General features: G+C 35.3%; 1 protein-coding gene and 1 pseudogene across 1 annotated transcript in view; both read left to right on the top strand.

Moving 5' to 3' along the window:
* Nucleotides 1–3,125, top strand: part of LOC105743635 — a 15,584-nt pseudogene extending 12,459 nt beyond the window's left edge.
* Gpr158 (G protein-coupled receptor 158) overlaps nucleotides 1–8,148 on the top strand; it is a 503,792-nt gene that overhangs the window by 324,699 nt on the left and 170,945 nt on the right. The window lies entirely within an intron of this gene.

Below are 8,148 nucleotides of genomic sequence, written 5' to 3'. Positions count from 1 at the left end.
CCTTATGTACACACTCAGCCACCTTATCTTTGACAAAGGGGCCAAACATACTCACTGAAAGAAAGATAACCTCTTTAACAAATGGTGCTGGAAAAACTGGCTCTCTACATGCTGAAAACTCAAACTTGACCCAGGTCTATCACCATGCACCAAACACAAGTCCAAATGGATTAAATATCTAAACATTAAAACAGAAACACTAAATCTCCTGGAAGAGAAAATAGGAGGAACTCTTGAAGACGTAGGGGTAGGCAAAGAGTTCATGAAGAAAAATCCAATCACATGGCAAACACTTGAAAGAATTAATAACTAGGACCTGCTCTTACTGAGAAGTTTTTTTCACGTCAAAAGAAATTACCAACAAAGTAAAAAGACAACCCACAAATTTGAAAAAATTCATGACAAATAAGTACTCAGACGAAGGTCTACTCTCTAGAATTTATAAAGAACTAAAAAAACACTAGGGCCCTAAAATTTTATGACTCAGTCCAGAAATGGGCATCTGAGATGGACACACACATTTCAGAGGATGAAATTAAAGAAGCGAATAAATATATGGAAAAATGCTCCACATCACTAGCCATCCAAGAAATGCAAATTAAAACAACATTGAGATACCATCTCACCCCAGAAAGAATGGCTGACATAAAGAAATCAACCAACAACAAATTTTGGAGAGGCTGTGGCAAAAAAGGAACCCTTCTCCACTGCTGGTGAGAATGCAGACTTGTGCAACCATTATGGAAATCAGTGTGGAGACTCCTTAGAAAACTTGGACCAGAAGTCCCATTTAATCCAGCTATTTTAGTACTGGGAATCTTCCTGGAGGATCTGAAAACATTATATCATAGTAATATATGTGTGCCTATGTTTGTAGCAGCACAATTTGTGATAGCCAAATCTTGGAAACAACCAAGATGCCCCTCAACTGAGGAATGGATGAAAAAGATGTGGTGTCTTTATACAATGGAGTATTATTCAGCTCTAAAGAATGATAAACTTGAAGCCTTTATATTGGAGTGGATGCCACTTGAACATATACTCATAAGTGAAATAAACCAGACACACATGTGTAAATATTGTAGTTACCCTAGCATAAACCTCAAAAGAAGAAATACAAATAGAAAGGTATAATAGAACTAAAATGAAAGCAAGATCTTGAGGACTAGACAATGAAGAGTGCACAGAGAAGAGCTAGGAAACATGACAGGGGCAAGCTATACAGTTATATGTAGAATATGAGTAAGGCAATGATCCTAATAATCTCCAGAAGATTTTTGAATCTAGCAGTTAATTGGAATGATTCTTACCCTGACTAACTATATATACAGACACCTGTGAACTAAGCAACTGCACTGAAAATGGCAATTTATTATAATAGGTTCATGCCTGGATTGCCTGTCATTCTGGTCTTCTGAATATGGGCTGCTTGTCATGACATGCCACTTGCTGCTGTGCTGTCTCTCAGGTAGATGGCTGTTCAAAAGGAAGGGGGTGGTGAATGAAGGCAGGAGACAGGAAAAGGAATGTTGCAGGACTGTCCTGCTACAAGATTGTATATGGTTTCATTTCTGGAATTATTTGTAAACATAAGAATTATATAATTCTTTATGCCTATTTTTTGAAATATATTTTAATTTTTTAAATATTTTTTCTTCATATTCTGTAGGGACTTAAAGTTCAACATATCAATACTTGATGAAAAATACCTAATCCATGTTATGTGTAAGATGTTTGATATTCAGACAGATAGTGAGGTTAAGCTTAACAGCCTAGGTTGTATGGTAATAATAATAATAAGCTTCTCTTCTAGAGGGTTAACAACCTAAGTTTGCAGACCAAAAATTAGAGAAAAAGGAAGGTTGCAAAGAAAGCCAACATTTTGGCCCTAGCCTTCCAAGGATAATTAAGACTCAGGACATATGAGAATTTGTACTGTAATATCATGTAACTCAGTAGTGTCCCAAATATTCTGATCAAGGAGATTATGGGGCCAAGGAGGAAAGTGATCAATGATGTAGAGTGTGCCTAAGGAGAGTCACATGGAGAGAAAACATTCTGTCAGGCTTTCAGAGAGCCCATTGGCCAAGCAATGGTTGTGACTCATCCACATGGCTGACACTGACAAAGGATCTACAGTCTGAGGTTCAGGATCTCAGGAAAAATCCTGAGGGGATTTGTCTGACCTTATCAGATCCAAAAACTACATCTTTAGTTGCATAGGTCTTGCTTTATCTTGCTCTTAACCATCCAGCAGAAAAGTATAAAAATGAAGTATAAGAAGTAAATCCATGCTGTTATGTTAAGCTCTAGGGGACTCAGGTCAACAATTTCTGACACTGCCAGTCAAGCGGAAGACCCAATACTATTATGGACTACTGGACTCTTTCAGAATATTTTGCTGAGTTAACACACCTATAATATTCAAATGACGGAACTAAACAAAAAAGGCAATACAGATTAATATCCATTTTGTATCTGTGTATTCAAAATGGTTCAGATAGATATATAGGTACATTCTCTTAATGAATATAGGGATTTGTTGTAATAGTGTTTGTATATAGGATATCATGTCTGCATCTTGCGCAACAAGTAACCACTAGGAAGAGAGTATGCATTGTGTTAATTATTGAAACTGTTCTACCAATTTGATTTAAAACTGTCTCATTGCCATTTGTTTCTCAATAAAATTATGGAAAAAAATTTAAAAAATAAATCCTCTCTCACTGAAAAACACCACCTTATGTGCTTACACTAAGGAATAGACGCCTAGATTTTTCTTGACTTAGGTAGACCGTCTCTAACCCCTCAAAGCAATGAAATCCATGCGTTGGCAGGCTAAAAAGAGAATGCTCTATGAGAGAAAATGCTGTTCACCAAAATGGACGCTTGTTAGAAACGATTCTATGTATGTCGTTTCAAATGTAGATGCAACAATTGAAGGAACAGCAGATGACATGACTGCTATAGATGCAGCAGCTTCATTAAGATGACAGATAATCAAACTAAACAGACATCTATAACTTTTATAAGAGGAAAAAAAACGTGCTAGAAGAGAAATGGTCATGTATTCTATTACTGTTGCTTTCTGGCTGCTTAATATCTATTTCTGGTTTTGCTGCTAGAGGTAACTTCAGCACTCAGATATATTGTCTCAGCTACTGAAAATATATAGGATTTACAAACTTCTTTGTTTTTGTCTTTGTAGTGTATGCAATTTTATATAGCCTATGCCCTAAAAATATATTTCTTCCAGAAAGTAGGGGAAAGGACCTATATTTGTAGAAGTAAGGTATATTCTGTCCCTGTGCTGTATTCTCTTTAAGCTAGTTCTGCAGTAACTCCTTGCCTAAAATTCTTTCACATATTTAGTAAATAGGTTCTATTTTGTTTTGTTTTTTTCCAAGATTGGTTTTTAACCTCATCTGTTTGCACAACTGATTCTCTGAAAGGGAGAGTGAATGCATCAGGAATGATTTGGAAAGGTAGCTGTAAAAGAAAACAAGTGTTTTGTGCTGTTCGCCACTATTTAGCAGTTTTGTTAATAGCCATTTTTGCACCACCTTTCAACATTAACACTTTTGAAGTCATGGTCTGGTACCAGATTTAAGAAAATCAAACCACCCAATATTTCATGATCACCTGTAAAAATTAAATTGATTCCTAACAATATAGAAGTAAAAACAAAACAAAATAAAAACCTGAGATCAGTGCAAAAATTAGAACATGGTACATTTCTGAAAATATAATTTTGGGCTATTTCTCTCTCCTATTGTTCAGGGTCTAACAGGTGAGTCAGGCAATATCTCAGTGAAGTTAAGGTTGGAATCTCTTTCTTTAAAATTAAATTTAATTGTATAATTTAGATACACTTAATAATCACTTTCATCATAGGGCATTTGTACCTGCATAGGATATATCTTTATTGCTCTTTGTTCCCAACGCCTTGACCTTCCTTCAACAACTCTTCCCTACTTTACAAAGTTTTGTATTTAGTCTATCCATCCTTCTTTTATCTTTTATTTTTCTTATCTCTTCCTTTCTTTCCTCCTTCCCCCTTGCTAGTTCTCCTTTCTTTTGAACTATTTTTGGACCAGAGATATAGTTTTTCATCACAAGTGCCCACCTGGCAAGCAGAAGGTCCTGAATTTGATTCCTGTCCACCCTCCCCAACCAAAAACCAAAAACCAAAAACCAAAACAAAACAAAAAAAACCCACCTCTGTCTCTTTCTCCTTTTCTTTCTCTCTGCCTCTGAAGTATTTCTTCCTGTTTCACAATTTCTAGGGCCGGGGAGATAGTTCAGTAGAAGTGTTTGCCTGGCAAGCACAAGGTCTTGAGTTCATTCCCCGGTAAAAAAAAAAAAAAAAGAAAAGAAAAGGACAGAGTTTCTGTTATATGCTTTGTCGTTATTTACACTTTAGGTTTCTCACACCAGAGTGGTAATGCAATATTTACACGTTTGTCCAATTTATTTCACTTTAGAGTATGATCACAAGGTACATTTTACCTAGGCATCTATTTACCTAGAAATGTCTCAAGTTTATCCTTTAAAACTGAGTAGTGCTACAATGTAAAAAAAAACCTCATATGTTTTATTCATGTTTTGGTTGATGGGCATTTGGGTTGCTTTCAAGATTTAGTCATCACAAACTCTGCTGCTATACATAGGTGTGTATATATTGCTGCCCTATGATGGTTTTAATTCTTCCTGGAAGTTACCCAAAAGACGAATGGCCGAGTCAAATGGCACTTCTAATTCTAGCTTTTTGTGGAATCTCCATAATGAATTCCACAGTAGTTGCACCACTGTATGATACCATCAGTGTCAGAGAGGGGGTCGTTTTTCCCTGTAAGCATTGTCATTGTTGGATTTCTTCACAATCGCCATTCTTTCTGGAGATGGATATTAGCAATGCCTTAATTTGCATCTCTTAAATGACCAGTGATGTTGAACATTTTTCATAAATGAAAAACTGGCAAAATTTATTTGCCAATTTGTATATTTCTTCCTCTTATAAATGCCCATTTTTGTTATTAAGTCTTTAAATTTGGGTGTCTGATTTTATTCAATTCTTTATATCTTTTACATTTTAATGTTTAGTCTTAGGAACAAATAGTCTTTCTTTCTTTCTTTCTTTCTTTCTTTCTTTCTTTCTTTCTTTCTTTCTTTCTTTCTTTCTTTCTTTCCTTCCTTCCTTCCTTCCTTCCTTCCTTCCTTCCTTCCTTCCTTCCTTCCTTCCTTCCTTCCTTCTTCCTTTTTCTTTCTGTGTGTCCAGCTCAGCCCACCAGGGGGCGGGGCTGACTGGCATGTGGTGCTGGGGGATTGAACCGTGGTCCCTGTGCTTTGCTAAGCTTGCTCTAAGTAGGTGCTTTAGACCACTGAGCCATCTCACCAGCCCCTGCTATGGTTTCTTTTATTGTGCAAAAGCTTTTTAATAGGATGATATCCCAGTTATTTATTCCTTGTAGTATTTCCCATGCAATTGGGGTTTTCTTCATGAATAGTTTACCTCTTCCTCTGTCTTCAAGATTTCTACCTGCTTTCTCTTCCACCACATGTAGTGTTGCTGTTTTCATATTTAGATCTTTGATCCATTTTGACTTTAATTTAGTTCATAGTGATAGATGTGAGTCTAGTTTTAGTCTTTGCCATGTGAAAAGCCAGTTTTGCCAGAATCATTTATTAAAAGGGCTTTCTTCTGGTGAATATGTTTGTCTCTTTGTCAAAGGTAGGCTGGCTGAGTATGTTAGAAGTTGTTTTTTTATCACAATATTTATTTTCTGCATCTTCAAATCTGTTTCATTGATCCTCAGGTCTGTTTTTTTTCCATTATGATGCTGTTGTTACCACAGTTGCTCTATAGTATAATTTGAAGTCAGGGATTGTGATAGCCTCCTGTTTTGTTATTATTGCCTAGATTTATTTTTTGTGCTATTCTATGTCTCTTCTGTTTCCAAATGAATGCCAGGAATGTTTTTTTCTAGTTCTGTGAGGTATGCTGATGTATTTTTATTTGGGATTGCATTGAATCTTTATAACAGTTTTGGTTCTTCCTACCCAATGAGCAAAAGATATCTTTATATTTTTTAAAATCTTCTTTGATCTTCTTTTCCAGAGTCCTGCAATTTTTTATGTATTGAACTTTTCCTTCCTTTGCCAGATTGATTCCAAAGTATTTTTGATGCTGTTATGAAAGGTGATGTTTTCAGTGCATTTGTTGTTTGTGAACAGGAATCCTATTGATTTTTAAGTGCTGGTTTTGTATCCAGCTATATTACTGAATTTAGTTATTAAAACTAGAAATCTATTGGTAAACCTTTTGGGGTGTTGTATGTAGTGTATCATGTCATCCACAAGTAATGATAATTTAACTTCTTCTTTTCCTATCCCTATTGCTTTTATTTCCTTTTACTGTCTAATTTGTCTGGCTAATGTTTCCATTATATATTGAATTTCATTGTATATTGAATAAGAGTGGTGATAGTTGACATCCTTGCCTTGTTCCTGATTTTGGAGTGAAACTTTTCAGGTTTTGTCCAATTAGTATGCTGTTTTCTGTTGGCTTATCATAAATGACTTTTATCTCACCAAGTAAAAGAAATTACTCTAATTTTCCACAGGGCTTTTTTCTCATAAATGGTTGTTGGATTTCTTCAAATGCTCTTTCTGCATCTGTTGAGATCATCATGTGATTTGTCTTGCACTCTGTTGATATGGAGTATTACATGTATTGATTTGCATATGTTGAAGTATCCCTGCATCCCAGGGATGAATCCCACTTTGTCATGTTGAATGATATTCTCGATGATTGATTACATTCTGTTCACCCGTATCTTATTAAGGAATTTTGTATCTATGTTCATTAAGGAGATTGCCCTATAAGTATCTTTTTTGGTTGTAACCTTCTCTGCTTTTGGTTTCAGGATAATGTCGCCTCCAGGAATGTATCGGGGATATTGCTTCCCTTTCAATTTCATTGAACAGTTTCATCACTGGTTTAACTATACCTTCTCTAATTTTCTTGTAAAATTCTGCAGCAAATCCATCAAGACTTGGGATGGTCTCTGTTAATAAGTTTTTAATTATATCTTCAGTTGCATTGACTGATCTTGGGTTACTTAGAATTTTTATATCTTCTTTCAGTTTTAGCAATTCATATCTAGCCAGGAATCTGTCCATTTTTTCCACGTCTTCCATTTTATTAGAGTACGGGTTCTTGCAGTATGTATTGAGGATTATCTAGATTTCAACAAGGTCCATTGTGATTCTACCCTTTTCACTCCTACTTTCATGAGTTATTGTATTTCTTTCTTTTGTTGATAAGGTTGGCTGAAAGTTTATCAATTTTATGTAACATTTAATATTTTCTTCTTTTTCTAGAAGTTTGAGAATCAACATTGGGTTGCTTACTTGAGCTCATTCTGTTTTCCTGAAATAACTCACTGTTATGAATTTCCCTCATAAGACTTTTTTTTTATTATGAATCTGTTCAGTTTCTTCTTTAATTTCAACTGACCTATTGGTGATGTGTTGGTTGTTCAGGAGAATGTTAAGTTCCAGGTGTTTATATAGATTTTCTGGGTTTTTTTGCCATTGATTTCCACTTTCATTACACTATGACCAAATAAAATGCATGGGATAATTTTCGTTCCTTTGCATTACTTAAACACTTTTTTTTGGTGTAGTACATGGACTATATTGGAGAACATCCCAGGCACAGCAGAGAAGAATGTGTATTCTGATGTCATGGTGTAGAATACTCAGCAGACATCTGCTAAATCCATGTGTTCATAGGTTCAATTTAGTTGATATTTCTTTGTTGGCTTTTTGCCTAGGTGATCTATTTGTGACAGTGGGGTAAATGTGTTAGTACTAAATTGATTTTCCATGTCCATTAATATTAATTTTATTTAGTTGGTTGCTTTAGTATTTGGTGAATATGTATTTATTATTGTTATCTCTTCTGCTGGGAGTATTTCCTTAAAAAGTAGGTAATAACATTCTTTGTCTCTCTGAATCAGTCTTGGCTTGAATTTTGTATAGTCTTCAAATAGAAGAGCTACCCCTGCCCTTTTCTGGAGGTTCCTGTCACCTAAAGTATTGTTTTTTTTCTCTGTCTCTGTCTCTGTCTCTGTCTCTGTCTCT

The sequence above is a fragment of the Octodon degus genome, unplaced genomic scaffold (assembly GCF_000260255.1).
Source record: "Octodon degus isolate 3935 unplaced genomic scaffold, OctDeg1.0 scaffold00145, whole genome shotgun sequence".
Taxonomy (NCBI): domain Eukaryota; kingdom Metazoa; phylum Chordata; class Mammalia; order Rodentia; family Octodontidae; genus Octodon; species Octodon degus.
This window is presented reverse-complemented; position numbering and strand designations above follow the sequence as displayed.